Here is a 16,644-nt window from a genome sequence, read left to right as displayed (position 1 = left end):
AAGAAGCCACACCTACTTTGTCTTGTGATTAGTGCTTTCCCAAAGTGTCCCATCCCGGTAGCGTCCGATAGAAGTTTACACGCTCACAAAGAGGAAGCCTATAGGGGTTATCACAATATAGCCCTGCGACCTAATCAGAGCTGCCATGCTAAGAGGTCCCCTGTTACCTCAGAAACAGACTGCCTAAGAGTGGCACACAGTACCCTGCACAGGATAATCATCCCACGATTCATGATAGGAAGGGTAACCCAAGATGGGGCCCAATTGATACATACGCTACATAGAAGATGGCCACTGAAGATGAGTAACAGCAACAAGCTAAACTGCTTCCCCAGAGCATTAAGAGTGTGGTGCTAGCTAGGGAAGATATAGTACAAACGCTGTGAAGATACAAGAAGTAATGTGGATAATGTCAATGTGTGAAAAACATTGTGGAGCGCTACAAGTTTTAGCACTCTTTCTTAACTGTATGTATTAATTAATAGTTTTTTTTTAAATTTTACTTTAGGCAGAAAAAGCAATACGGTGGAAAACACACATCATGGAGTATACTGTATAAAACATACCATGTTTATAAGGTGTTAACTAGAGACTCAAATCTCTCTCTCTATATATAAATATACACACACACACACACACACACACACACACACACACACACACACACACACACACACACACACACACACACACACACACACACACACACACACACACACACACACACACACACACACACACACACACACACACACACAATTGTGCAGCACTGATTTGATTACCATAACCAATTTTCAACCTGGCACATTATCACAAAAAATGTATGCCGGCCTCTCTTCTCAGGGATGGTGTCCCCCATTGTTTGGTGACTGCTCCATCGTAACCCTTCTCGGGTACACACATCTAAACAAGGTGGTGAGGGCAGCGGGGTAATTGGACAACTTGTTGCTGGTGTTGTGTCAGTTCTTGTTTCATTTGTCACCATTGGAAGGATAGGTGGCGTTTGGGGGTTCCAGACAGCTGTGACCTGATTGATGAGACCAGACACCTGGTCAGTGGAATTAGTAATTTACAAGGATATATGCTGCAAATTACTAGCAATTTTATTCTGCACCGTTACATAGTCACATAGTTACATAGTAGATGAGGTTGAAAAAATACATATGTCCATCATGTTCAACCTATATTAGATTTTGACAATAGATACTGTATCCTTTATTTGTATTTACAGTATTTTGAGCCAGAAGAAGGCAAACAAAAAACCCCAGTGAAACATCATCCAATTCTGTCTCATAAAGGGAAAATTAAATTCCTTCCTGACTTTTCTTATTTGGCATATCCCTGTATACTGTACCGTTCCTTTCTAAAAAGATGCCTAACCTTTTTTTTTGAAGATATCTATTGTATATGCCATCAGTCTCCATGGGTAATGAATTCTACATTTAAAGCTGCAGTTCAAGCAGCCGTTTAATTTTTTTTAAAATTATTTTTCCCCATTCAATATGTGCATCAATACAATCTGCACACTGACACGTGATTAGCTAAGCTGCAGATCCATCTGTTCTCCTGTAATCAATCGCTTTGCTCGGGGTTATTTAATTAGCATTATGGGAAATGTAGTTCTGGAATATTATGTGACTGAGCAGTTACTAGATACAATTGGTGCACTGCTAGAGAGAGGGCAGGGTTCAAGTACCAGAGCCTATCGGAAGGGGAAGGGGCTGTCACTTTGGAAATGCTTCCTACATTAGAAACATTAATAATATCTTTAAAACATTATTTTTTTAATGCTACATGTATTTTCTCATAGTACAGAACTAATTTATTAAAAAAAAAAAGCCACATGTATGATATTGCTTGAACTGCTGCTTTAACTGCCCTTACTGTAAAGAACCCTTTCCTTTGTTGCTGGTGAAATCTCCTTTCCTCCAACCTAAAGGGATGGCCCGAGTCCTTTGTACTGCCCGTGGGATGAATAGTTCTTTTGAAATCTCCTTGTATTGTCCGCGAATATGTGTATATAGTTATCATATCTCCTCTTAGACGCCTCTTTTCCAATGTAAACAAATCTATTTTAGCTAGCCTCTCCTCATAAGTCAGATTTTCCATATCCTCTATTATTTTGGCGGATTTTCTCTGCACTTTGTCTCGTTCAATAATGTCTTTGTTTTTATGGAGTGGTGCACAAAACTGTACTCCATATTCAAGGTGGGGTCTTACTAATGTTTTACAGAGGGTTCATGTTAATCTGTTGCAGAAGTCTGTTGTGCTCTTGGGCACGGCCGCCAACAGAAATCGTGGGGCCCAGGACAAACATTTTAACCAAGGTCCACCCCTCCCCCGTGTCGGCGGTATTGCAAGCCGCCCCCCCCATTTCACACCTCACGAGCCCCCTCTCTTCCCCCCTCTCTTCCCATGTATTTCTCTCCCTCCCATCTCACCCCCTCTCACTCTCCCACCTCGCATGTATTTCTCTCCGATGTCTCACTCTTACTCCCTCTTTTCCTCGCTCACCCCCTCTCTCCTCTCCCTCCGTCAATTACCCCACACTCACTCATTCTCTCCCCCTCACACAATTCCCCCCACAAGATATATACCAAAAAACTTCCCACCCCCAAATACATACAAAAAAAATCCCCATCCCCAAATACAGTATATACAATCACCCCAAATGCATACAAAAAACCCACCTACCCAATACATATATAAAAAAACAATACATATATATATATATATATATATATATATATATATATATATATATATATATATATATATATATATACAGTGGTTGACAAATCACCAAAAAATCTACTCGCCACACAAAAAAATCTACTCGCCACCTAGTACCAAACTTGTGCTGCTTGGGCCAATATTTACTCCCCCGGGGGTTAAATCCACTCGCCCGGGGCGAGCAAATGTATAGGTTTGTCGAACACTGTATATATATATATATATATATATATATATATATATATATATATATATATATATATGTATGTATATATATACACAGTACATATATATACAGTACATATATATATATATATACAGTACATATATATACAGTACAGATATATATATACATACACACACACACGCGCACACACACACATAAAAAAACAACCCTCCCCAATAGATATAAACAATTCCCCAACCCATATAATAATAACTCCAAGCCCCCAATACATATTCAAAATACCTCCACCTCCCCAATACATATTTAAAAAAAAAAAAAAAACATATAAAAAGAGAGACTCCCACCCCCCCCATACATATTAAAAAGACTCCCACAATACATATAAAAAAAAAAGACTTACCTCGTGGATGATCAGGCCAGGTCCAGTGGTTGTGGGGGCCCGGCGGCTGGCACTGCAAGTTGGACTCAACTTCTGGTCAGGCCCGGCTGCCGGTGATCTCGCGGCCGGACCCCGACTCTCCCCTCAGCAGCAGCCTGCATGCCTCTATCCCTCTGTCCCACGCCGAGCTTCTGACAGGCCTCCCTCTCATGCCATCGCGCGCCAGAAGCAGAGAGCGCTAACGTCAGACTGCTTCCGGCGCGCTGACTTTGGAGAGGCCCGTCGGCATGGGACAGGGATAGAGTCACGCAGGCTGCTGCTAAGGAAGAGCCGGGGCCGAGAAGACTGGCAGACGGGCCTGACCAGAGGTCGGGCCCAACTTGCAGTGCTGGCCGGACCCCTCGACTCACCAGGCCGGGACGCCAACCCCGGCAGACCCACCCTGTTGACGGCCCTGCTCTTGAGTAGCCTGCAGTTAATTCTTCTGAATTTTGAATTTATAGCTGGTGTCTTTGTGTGTCTTGTGGCAGCTGTGTGAACATGCATGGTTTGATTAAGATGACTGATGTCCTCGTGAATAAGATTCAGTTTGTGCATCAGTTGTTTTTTGTAGATCACCATATAGCTATATTGCCTCCAATGCCATAGCCAGTTGTGGTTGATGTTGAGCTGGCTGCACAAGAGTCACAAGTCTTTCTTCAGCCATCTCTTCTGTTGGCACTGACTCTAACATTAGGGCCACTTCCTCAGCAGAATCTGCTGCTCGTTGTATGGTGACTTCTTCATAGGTAGAAGGCATTGGATGACGTAATGTAAGATTATATGTGGTGTCCCACCTAATATCTAAAAGACAATGTTTTGGGATTTACCTTGTCATGGACTATATTAGTTTGTAATGTTGTAGGGAAAATAGTTTGTAAATATATTTCAGACTTCTTATATCAGTGACCAGCCCATCAAGCCTTCTTTAGATGCTATATAAATGATACTTTTAGAACATTATTTGGTGTAGTTCACCTGTAACTTTGCGTAGTGTGTTTACCTGCTTCCTCTTCTTGGGATTTTGGTCTCACTGTGTCTCGGACACCAAGGATCCCAACAACAATATCCCTTATGGATGACACTTTTAAGATGCTCCTCATGGGGTGTGTATGATTAAGTGGTGGATCTCCAGCCGTCCCTCTTCGGTGTGCATCCTCATGAGTCATGACTAATTTCCTCATTTACTTTTCTTTTAAATGTCTGAGTATCTATTTTTACAATGCCGTATTGTTCTTGGGAATAAACCCACACTGTTTACAGCATTTGAAATTGTTCACCACATGTGATTTTTTGCCTACTACTGAGGTCTTGAATGCTAGGCTACCCAGAATCTGTTGGTAGTGAATGACTATTTTTCCAACTTGGAACTGATTTACTTCGTCAGAAAACTGATGAAAACTAACTTCAGGTTCCTTTGCCGCTATCTCTCTGCAACATCTGTGCCAGGTTCTCTCTGCAACATCTATGCCAGGAAGCTGTAACATTGCCCACATTTTGGCTTTCTGCTCTCTGTCTGGCTGAAATCTCTTCCCATGGCCTTTTGTCCTCTCCCCATCTAACCTGGCCTAACCTTTGCCTCATCTAGGTCCCATCTGTTCTAATCTCTTCCCCACAACTCCTCTGCTCCTCACTCCTCAGTCCCAGCAAAACTCCTCACTCCTCCCACCAACATTCCTCAAACATCCTTCAGTCACTCCACTCACTCCAGTCTCCCCATCTTTCACACTCCCACTACACACTACTGAACACAATGACACAACAAATATTAAGACACAGACAAAAGACAAACAACTTCCAAAGTACAACAAAACAGCCCAAACTCAAGCACACAAGCACCCACACAGGCAGACAACTAATATCACAGAACAACTCATGCAAATATAGCAATAAAAAGCACTAAAACACAAACAAACCTCCAACTCCTTATAGCCTAATTTGTTCTAAATCCCTCCCAACATGTTTCATGAAAACATGGGAGTTTATAGTTTTCTACATAGAATGATCTCGCAATGTTTTTCTGCCATTTTAGGACCATTCTGTGAGTTTTTCAGCCATTTTACCATCAATGTGTCATTTATAAAAGTCATTTATCGCTACAAATAACGCAAGTTTTCATGGCACATCATGTTTTTTTCCCAACGGCAGAAATATTGAATATGTATTAACGTGCGTTTTATTCTATTTTTTACCAGAAAGCGATAACGCACTTTTAGCAGATTCTGATGTATCCAGTATTTTTCCCCCAAAAATTGTATCAACAATTCTCAAAAATAGAATATAGCTGGAAAAATTGACAATGAAGATACTACAGTAAGGGGGAAAGACCTTGCTGAGTTGTCCCTCCAGAAAGCTCCTCTTGCAAACAGAAACCACGGATGAACCCAGGAGATTACAACAGGAACGAATACTACATATTATACATGTATTTTGCATATTTGTGTCCATGGACAATGGCCAGGCCTAATACCTGCTTGAATTTGATGTGTGACACCATGCACATGAGAAAGAGGAGAGATCACAAAAATAGTACAATACTGTAAAGCACAAAAATGATATTCCTATGAAATTCTGCAAAGATTATACTCACAAGCAGACGGTGAGTAAAGGCATTTCATACATAAAGTGTACACGAACAGTAGTCCCACGTAGAGGGGCGTCTGGGGACGAGGATGGAATGGATAGGGTGCACTACAGCAGAGGACAAGAACACACCATAGCGCGAACTGTGCAACAATTTAATAAATTAAAAAACACTTCACAAGTGCTCACTTACAAAATATAAGAAAATATCAGGCAATAAGGAATCAGAGGTACAGGCATATGATGATCTCACCGCCCCTTCCTCTCCAGGAATCGCGATTAGGCTTGGAATGGAGATGCTCCGCCACAGGTGCTCCTAATTGTGACCGCAAGAAGCAACGAACAGCTCGGCGTCTCTCCTCCACGTGTCTTGGTATCTGCCTCGATTCGACGCGTTTCGCTAGAGAACTAGATTCGTCAGGAATCTGGCACCCTATCCTACACTTGCTCTTAAATACAGTCAATTCGCTCTTCATTGGTGGTGTATAATGGTCTCTGGTGACATGGAATTGATGCGCTGCATCTGTGACCACAGTCACCCGGGATACATGATACAAAGCCAATCCAAGATGGCCGCCGTCAGGACAAAAGCTTACAAACACCTTGTATAACTTTATCAGCCACATTGTCTTAGTGACACAATGTTGGGATACATGATACAAAGCCAATCCAAGATGGCCGCCGCTGGGACAAAAACTTACAAACACCTTGTGTAACTTTATCAACCACATTTTCTTAGTGACACAGTATTGGGAATGGACAACAAGTCACAAACCCTCTTAAATTGAGTAGTCAGCAAAGAAAAGACATTGCATACAGTTAGAGATATACCCAAAATATATCCAAAAACAATGTTTATACAATACTGATAAAAATTAAAAATTAATTCTAAAAGTGCATTTTGAAAAGAATATAATCATACTTAAAAAATGCTTACAAATTTCAATTATTGCTACTGTTTAAGATTTTTAATGGTTCACTCTAATAGTTAAATTACAAATTAAAAAATTATGAATAATATCTTTATTACAATAAAAATAAACATAAATAAAGACTGCTAAAATTTTAACTAATTCTAATTGCTATCCTTGTAGTCCAACCAGGCAGCATGTATGAAATAAAAGAGAACAGAGTTAGCAAGCACATAGTATACTTTCGGAAAATATCTTAAAAAGGCCACATATTGAAATTTTAAAACAGTAAGAAAAAACTACAAAAGTCCACTATCATTTCTGGTGATGTATCATGGTCCAAAAGTGTAAAAAGTAATAAAAAAGCAGAAAGATTTTTGGGACAATATACAAATACCAACCAGTAGTCTATTTATTTGAAAAATTAAAATTTTTATAATATTGGTGGTTGAAAAAAATATTAGTAATTGCTTTTTGAATATATAAGATCTCAAGTCATATTCATTGAAAGCAACAACATACCTTAGTGAATCCGATATGTATCAAACATACATGTAAAAGAAAGAAGCATAAAAAACAGCAATGAAACATGGTACATTCACCCATCTTAACATCACTGGTTTCACATCTCATTACAAACGTCAGTAAAGAAAAATGTATTGCAAATTAAAATGAGGTAAGGTATAATCACACTAAGAAAGCCCCCAACTCAAACTTTTAGAACGAGAATATAAAAAAGAGAAATTAGATGAGGCCATTCGTAAAACCAGACTATAGGACAGAAAAGACCTTTTAAGACCTAGAGTGAAAGGGGATAATTCCAGCCAAAAGACAAATTTAGATTGGGCCTTTCTCACTAACTATAACAGAGAAGCAGTCAATATAAGGAAAATAATAAGAAAGCACTGGCATCTAGTGAAGAATGATCCAGTGCTTAAAGAAATCGTACCTGATATGCCTCAAGTTATATATAGGAAAAGTAAAAATCTGAAGAATCAACTAGCTCCTAGTGCCCTGATAGAGGAAAAAAAGATCCTCAATGATAACTGGTTGAGACCGATCAAAGGCTTTTTTGGCTGTCTTTCATGTAAGGCCTGTAGGAATAAAAATACAACTAACAGGTCCTTTCGGTCAAATGTTACAGGAGAAACTTTCGACATTGACAGCCAAATCACGTGTCTTACAGAATATGTCATTTATGTACTGGAGTGCCCATGCGGCCTCCAATACATAGGGAAGACAACACGACCTCTCAAAGTGAGAATTTTAGAACACCTGGGTAACATCAGAAGAAACTTCCCACACACAGTGTATCTCGACATTATGAACTGTCACCAATCAGATCCCAATAGCTTGAAATATAAAGGGATTGAACACGTAAAACTACACTGGAGGGGCGGTAACAGGGAGACAGAATTAACAAAGAGAGAAACACACTGGATTTATAAATTAAAAACTCTAATCCCGTCAGGTCTCAATGCTGATTTTGAGTTGGGAGCTTTCTTAGTGTGATTATACCTTACCTCATTTTAATTTGCAATACATTTTTCTTTACTGACGTTTGTAATGAGATGTGAAACCAGTGATGTTAAGATGGGTGAATGTACCATGTTTCATTGCTGTTTTTTATGCTTCTTTCTTTTACATGTACGTTTGATACATATCGGATTCACTAAGGTATGTAGTTGCTTTCAATTAATATGACTTGAGATCTTATATATTCAAAAAGTAATTACTAATATTTTTTTCAACCACCAATATTATAAAAATTAAATTTTTTCAAATAAATAGACTACTGGTTGGTATTTGTATATTGTCCCAAAAATCTTTCTGCTTTTTTATTACTTTTTATTACTTTTTACATTTTTGGACCATGATACATCACCCAAAATGATAGTGGACTTCTGTTCTCTTTTATTTCATACATGCTGCCTGGTTGGACTACAAGGATAGCCATTAGAATTAGTTAGAATTTTAGCAGTCTTTATTTATTTATTTTTATTGTAATAAAGATATTATTCTTTATTTTTTAATTTGTAATTTAACTATTAGAGTGAACCATTAAAAATCTTAAACAGTAGCAATAATTGAGATTTGTATGTATTTTTTAAGTATGTTTATATTCTTTTCAAAATGCACTTTTAGAATTAATTTAAATTTTTTATCAGTATTGTATAAACATTGTTTTTGGATATATTTTGGGTATATCTCTAACTGTATGCAATGTCTTTTCTTTGCTGACTACTTAATTTAAGAGGGGTTGTGACCTGTACTGTGTCACTAAGACAATGTGGCTGATGAAGTTATCCAAGGTGTTTGTAAGTTTTTGTCCCAGCGGTGGCCAACTTGGATTGGCTTTGTATCATGTATCCCAACACTGTGTCACTAAGACAATGTGGCTGATAGAGTTATACAAGGTGTTGTAAGTTTTTGTCCCAGCGGCGGCCATCTTGGAATGGCTTTGTATCATGTATCCCAACACTGTGTCACTAAGACAATGTGGCTGCTAAAGTTATACAAGGTGTTTGTAAGCTTTTGTCCCGACGGCGGCCATCTTGGATTGGCTTTGTATCATGTATCCCGGGTGACTGTGGTCACAGATGCAGCGCATCAATTTCACGTCACCAGAGACCATTATACACCACCAATGAAGAGCGAATTGACTGTATTTAAGAGCAAGTGTAGGATAGGGTGCCAAATTCCTGACGAAGTTAGTTCTCTAGCGAAATGCATTGAATCGAGGCAGATACCAAGACATTTGGAGGAGAGACGCCGAGCTGTTCGTTACTTCTTGCGGCCGTAATTAGGAGCACCTGTGGCGGAGCATCTCCATTCCAAACCTAATCGCGATTCCTGGACAGGAAGGGGCGGTGAGATCATCATATGCCTGTACCTCTGATTCCTTATTGCCTGATATTTTGTTATACTTTGTAAGTGAGCACTTGTGAAGTGTTTTTTAATTTATTAAATTGTTGCACAGTTCGCGCTATGGTGTGTTCTTGTCCTCTGCTGTAGTGCACCCTATCCATTCCATCCTGGTCCCCAGACACCCCTCTACGTGGGACTACTGTTCGTGTACACTTTATGTGTGAAATGCCTTTACTCACTGTCTGCTTGTGAGTATAATCTTTGCAGAATTTCATAGGAATATCATTTTTGTGCTTTACAGTATTGTACTATTTTTGTGATCTCTCCTCTTTTACATGGGCATGGTGTTCCGCTCCCTTGTCACCTCTAAACACCACCTCTCAGGGGAAACGAAGACTTTCTCATCTTGTCTAGGTTGAGTGGGTATCCTTGGTTTATTCATTCTAGTTTTATTATATATGTTTATTGCACTTTTTTGGGTTAATTTCTTGTAGTGAGCCCTGGTTACCAGAGGGTGTCACTATTTCACTGTTTTAATTTGGATTATTTCTTTATGGCACTATCTCCTCTTGAGCGCCAACCCTGGTTATTCTCTTGCTACTGATTTTGATATGTAGCAGGAAGAACTGACACTTCTGGACAACTATGGAGCAACATTAATGTAATGTATCAACTTCATCTCTCCAATTTTTACCCAGTGGGCGTGAGATTGTGATTTGGAATGTGTCAAAAGGAGGCGTTAGGGTCATACATTCTACAGGGAAGTTTAACATGACACATAGGCCTAGATTCCCTAAAGGTTGATATTGATATAAAATGTGCATTATCAGTCCAATAATGAAGTTAAAAAATAACACTGTGTGCTCTACAGCTTTTACGCTTAACTTTACAGTGACGGGGGTCCGTCGGCACCAGAGTGACCATTCCTGGAACCAGGGCCGTCTTAACAGCATTATAGGCCCCCGGGCAAAGCTGTGCACTGGGCCCTGCCTATACAACCCCAGCCATTAATTGCCTCCCGCGAGTCCGTTACAATATTCTGATGCCATAACATTGCAAGCAATAAAAACGGAAAAATTTCTCTCGCGAATGCAGGCATGCCAACTCTCTGCTACAAGTCGTAATTTTTCTCCTTCTACCGAGTTAGCGGGAGATTTGAATGTTGAGGCGGGTAATCGGAAAATTAGTGTTAAATTCTGGTCTGTGCATAGATTAGCAAGAATGTAAAGTATCAAAAAAGGCAACCGCTCCTTAAGGGTACTGTTAATGAATATATTAGGGGTATGTGTCCATTTTGTGTGCCACTCATTATGTCTGCAATTATAACCATAATGAATTTTGCCTTAACAGCCTAGAATCGTAAACAACTTGTTATTGTATACAACTTGTTATTGTATAAGAAAACCGCTTAGTATCAAGGACACTTTTCCTAGAACATTTTAACCCCCAGCATAGATTTTGCTGGAATAACAATGTGTGATAATAACTCATAACAATATGATAAGACGTTATTGACGTATGTAAACTTGTGATACATACTGGAGTGTTCCAGGGTACGTCACGAATGCCTATAAAAGCTTATGCACTTGAAACAATAAACGAGAAGTAGCTGAGAAAAACAACTAAATCTCAATTATTTCTCCCGGACGTCCGAGTTTCCATAACAGCACAGCACACTAGATCGTGGGTGTTCCTCCCGGGAGGCTCTTGAACCAAGGTAGAGGGCCGCTTCCATAAGGCGGAAAGCGGGAAATTTTCAGGTACAGTACTCACCAGTAGGTTAAAAGTAAAAAACTTTTATTAGACTACATAAAAACAGATACGATCCATAGATAGAACAAGAAAAACCTCCTCCCACACGTTTCGAACAGCTAGTGTTCTTTCTCAAGGAGTATAGTGTAGGGACAGGGGGGAGGTTACTATATAAACCTCCCTGCCCACAATCTAATTGGTGTTTAACACCTAGAGGTAATTAAGATAACAAAAAAACTGAATAATTTGGGAGCTGGGGCAGGTTCTGTCAATCCCCAATTGCCATTAAACATAAACTAATGGATACAGATACAACACTGTAATGGCATCTTAGTTAGAAAAAAATAATTGATTACATATTATAACAATGTTTCATTATATCTTATAAGACAAGAAATACAAATAAAAACAATAGATCATAGTACAATATGTAGCCCCCTGTAAACAGCACAGGCTATACCTATCTCCCTTCTACTGTGGTAAGTCCTGTTAAGATCAGGCACCAGTAATCATCATGGGTTTTCCCTCTTCATAGCCCTGTCCTGAGTGGTAGATGCAGGCCTGGACTCTGCTGCAGGCGTGCGCAAGAGGGGAGGTTCTGCTGACATCACGAGAGGCGGGGCTAGCTCTATATTTAGCAGCCAACTCCTGTGAGCAGAGTTAGTTTACGCCAAGGAGTTATACCGAGCGTCTGGTTCTGTTAGTTAGTGTGATGCCGAGAGTATGCAGTTCAGTTAGTATGCCGTGAGTCGAAGAATCCTGCGGATCGGTCCGAGGAGTGGAGGAGACCGCGGTCTCCCCTGTGCAGAGTGCAGGAACAGAGAGAAAGGAGTGGAGAGATTCAGCTTCCTATATTAGAGCTGATAGAATTATAGACTTGGTGGACCAATGCCCTCACCCCACTGACAGGGGAGATGGGGAGAATCCAAGACCCACCGCGAGGATAGGGTATTGAAGCCCTAGCCCAGACCATCCTGTCGGAGGAGAGACTTGGAGGGAAAGGAGAGGAGGAATTATCTGTGTGGAAGGAGAGGGAAGTAATAAGTACCAGGAGGCCACTATCGTTGGGAGTTGCTGATCTGCCAATAAAAGAGACTATCCGTTGTTACCAAAGACTGTGTGTGAATTCGAAGCTATTGCCCTGGGACCCAAGGGGTTCTTCTATACAGGTCCTGTCCCATATTCCTGGGAGTATAGAAGATGGAGGTGCTGCACCACTAAGAGATCATGGAGGCTACCACCCCAGAAGCCCAGTTCTGACTCCCCAATAACATCGCGGGAAGCTCAGGCCCTCCTGTTTACCACAGGTATGCACCACACCGCATGTAATCTGCCCTCATGCACCCTAGACACCACAGTAGAGTCTGGGGGAAGGGGGGAAGCAGGAGGCGCTGCTGAGATATATGTCAGAAGAGGACCGGCTTATAGCAAGGCGGAACGGGCACAGTGAGATGCACTCTCCGTGCAAGTGTTGGAGAAGGATGGGCGACCATAGGAGGTGGCGTAGGCAGGGTGAATAGTTAGAGCTGACCGAGTCCCTTGAGGCAGGTAGCGTGAGGCAACTGGGGGGGGTCAGCCTTTTAACCAGTCCAGGGACCATGGCCCAGGGCCCGCGCTATGAGTGGCCAAAAGCAGGAGACGCCCGTACCTAGAAAAGAGGTACCATAGCTATCACCCACACACACGCACCACAGAACACTTGCATGGTAGACATCGAGTACAGTGCATGGAGGAGAGGAGTTCCGCTGAGCCTGGGGTACAAGCCACCTCAAGTTAGTGAGAAACAGAATGCAGAGCACACAGTTGGCAGTCAGTCAGTGTTTAGGTACGAGATACCCGTTAGACACTGAGGATAGGGCACATGGGCATTTGGAGGACTCATCCAAGATGGCGTCCATCTCTACATGTGCTCCGCGGAGCAAGAACAGTGATCTAAAATGGCGGTTCCCGCCAAGCCTGGAGGAACCACGTGCGTTGTGCACAGAGACTATTAGGAGAATGTGGCGGGACATGTGTAATAATTTGGCGCCAAACCCGGATTCTTTGCAAGGGGAGCAGAGCGGCGCGAAAGCCGAAAACCCACCCACCTGTGCCGTGAATGGTCAGAGAGCCAGGACACGTCACGCTGAAGAAGAAAAGATCCCACCTCTGGATTCCACCAGAGGGAGGGGGCCCAAGGAGAGCCAATCAGGAGAGTCCTCCCCAGCGAAGGGAGGGACCGAAAGCCTGAGCGAAGAGCTTCACTTTTGTCTGGCATTCGAGGAGCAAGGAGCTGGAACACTGAGCTGTTCCCACCCTGAGCGAACCATGTCCGAGATGAATACTTCCATCTGCCAAGTACCAGGAGGCCTACTGGTAGTGGAGGTAGGTGAGCACGTATACATTCGGTGTTTGTGCGTTCACTGCAGGATACCGGGCGCGGTACCAAGCACCAAGGCCCGATGGCCTCAATGTGGCACGTTTTACCTTTGGCCGAACGAGCCGAGGCTTTTGTTCGGAACCCCGCGGAGTGCCTCTCCGGGAACATTGACGGAGGTGATGGAAGGCAAAGAAAAGACTGCCCTGGTTCCCTGTTATACCCAAGCGGGAGGAACCAAGGCTCAGCCCGCTATTGAACTGAGCGAGCTGGCAACAGAGAAGAGCGCCACCGCAGTGGAGGTACCAGAGCGAGAACATTTTGTACCTATACCCACTGGTTGTATCGCCGAAGAACCAGGTGACTCCCCAGTGGAGGAACCGATCGTGATTTCTTCGGAGGACGAGATTGGCGTGACATTGGTGGCGATGCACCTACCGGCGAACCACACCAAAGGCATCCAGAGAGAGCTGACCAGTCCGGAAACCATCCGACGGCGAGCCCTGGTGCGGCCGTAGGCCCGTAAGTGTCCCACCGCAGTGGTGACTCCCAGTGCAGAGGAGACGGAGACGATCCTAGAGGAGCCTGATGTCATCAAAAATCAGCGGAGCGGTAAGGAGACTCCACCACCCCCTTACTCCCGCCAGGCGCAGACCGCAATCCCGGTGAACGAGAAAGAGAGGCTTGAGGCCTACTTGTTCGACCGTGTACCGGATGCTCCGCCACCGCCCCCGCAGGTCCTCGACGCACTTCCGGTGGGTAACCCCGGGGCGGGTGGAGATTCTGCAGGCGATTCTGATGACGTCGTTTCCGGTTCCACCGGAAAGCGAAGGCTTGGAGGAGTGTTCTCCTCTCAAAACATAGACTCAGCCATTGCCCTGGCTGCCCTACAGAGTCGAGGCCCCTCCCAAGAAGCCAGAAGTATGGCGGGGAGTGCCTCTAAGCACATGTTCCTTTGGCGCGGTGTCACCCGCTTGCTGGACAATGCCTTGGACGTTCCCCCAGCCCCGGCCCATAACTCCACTGCCCCGGCCACTGCCCCGTCACGAGTGGTGCCACCGAGATCTACCAGGGATAAGTTATGTAAACACCCCAAATACTCCAAGGACTTGCGGGACTGGGAGTTGAGTGATGAAGGGTCTGATGGGGAGATACCGTATTCAAGTGTTATATCTGTACCTAACACTGTACCTTTCTCCTGCAGCTAGAGGGAGGGCCCATGGGTCTCACACTCCAGTAGAGGCTGGGTCTACCAGCAAGGTGGTGCACAAAATTGAACCCCACTACGTATTATAATGCCAAGGGAAGGAGAGATTGCTTGTGATCTACTGATGCGGGTACGTCCGGTTTATCATCATAGGTAGAATCTGATGTAGAACGCACTAGTCATTCCGCAGAGTACGAACACCGAGACAAATGGTTGGCGCCTTTGTTCACCGGAGACCACAAGGGGATGGACCATACGCGGTTCTTATTAATTAAGAACGATGTAGTAGATCATTGGTGGGCAGCAGGTTCTTTCACTCCGCAGGAGGTGGAGGATGAGTTAGATCACCGGTTTAGAGAGAGAGAACAGAAACTGATTGTACCTCGAGGCCCCAGTATCTTGTACCATGAGGTAGCTCCCGAGGAGCCTGTATTTTGGGTACTGCTGAGCAAGGCCGGGCACCGCAAACTCACCAAACTAAGTCGAGCTGACCGGGCCATAGTCGCTAGATACCGGCAGTCACTATGAGTATCCCTATGAGCAGTGTTCGACAAACCTATACATTTGCTCGCCCTGGGCGAGTGGATTTAACATCGTGGCGAGCTCCTATTGGCCCAAGCAACACACGTGTGGTACTAGGTGGCGAGTAGATTTTTTTGTCTGGCGAGTAGATTTTTGGGTGATTTGTCGACCACTGCCTATGAGTATCCCTATGTGCCTGAGCCCATCATGAGAGAAATTGAAGAGAACCGAGACAGTTGGCTCAGGGAGGCAGTCCAGGAATACCTTCGGACCAAGTTCGGTCAGGGAGGGTATCACAATGAGGATAAGATTAGTGAGCTAGTACGCATATGGAGCATCGGTAGGTGTATCTACATACACGGTGTTACATACAGGCCTGAGCATGGGCCGGTCCAATCGTTCGCTGTGACCGTTACAGATCATAATGGAGGCGGGTAAGAAAGCCTGATCCAAAGTACTATCTGTAGGGTTCTCCATGTTGGGAGTACCCGGGTGTACTTGTATTGAACTACCTCATTATGCATGTATTATGACAATGTTATGTGTGCTGTTTCCCATGTGGTTCGCCGCAGGATGGGTCTGCTAAAGATAGGTCCAAGTGGGGACCATCGGATTCCACCATAGGGAGAGTGTAGCCCCCTGTAAACAGCACAGGCTATACCTATCTCCCTTCTACTGTGGTAAGTCCTGTTAAGATCAGGCACCAGTAATCATCATGGGTTTTCCCCCTTCATAGTCCTGTCCTGAGTGGTAGATGCAGGCCTGGACTCTGCTGCAGGCGTGCGCAAGAGGGGTGGTTCTGCTGACATCACGAGAGGCGGGGCTAGCTCTATATTTAGCAGCCAACTCCTGTGAGCAGAGTTAGTTTACGCCAAGGAGTTATACCGAGCGTCTGGTTCTGTTAGTTAGTGTGATGCCGAGAGTATGCAGGTCAGTTAGTATGCCGTGAGTCGAAGAATCCTGCGGATCGGTCCGAGGAGTGGAGGAGACCGCGGTCTCCCCTGTGCAGAGTGCAGGAGCAGAGAGAAAGGAGTGGAGAGATTCAGCTTCCTATAGTAGAGCTGATAGAATTATAGACTTGGTGGACCAATGCCCTCACCCCACTGA

This window comes from Ascaphus truei, chromosome 1 (genome assembly GCF_040206685.1).
Source record: "Ascaphus truei isolate aAscTru1 chromosome 1, aAscTru1.hap1, whole genome shotgun sequence".
NCBI lineage: Eukaryota > Metazoa > Chordata > Amphibia > Anura > Ascaphidae > Ascaphus > Ascaphus truei.
The sequence above is the reverse complement of the archived record's forward strand: the minus strand, read 5'-3'. Positions refer to the sequence as shown.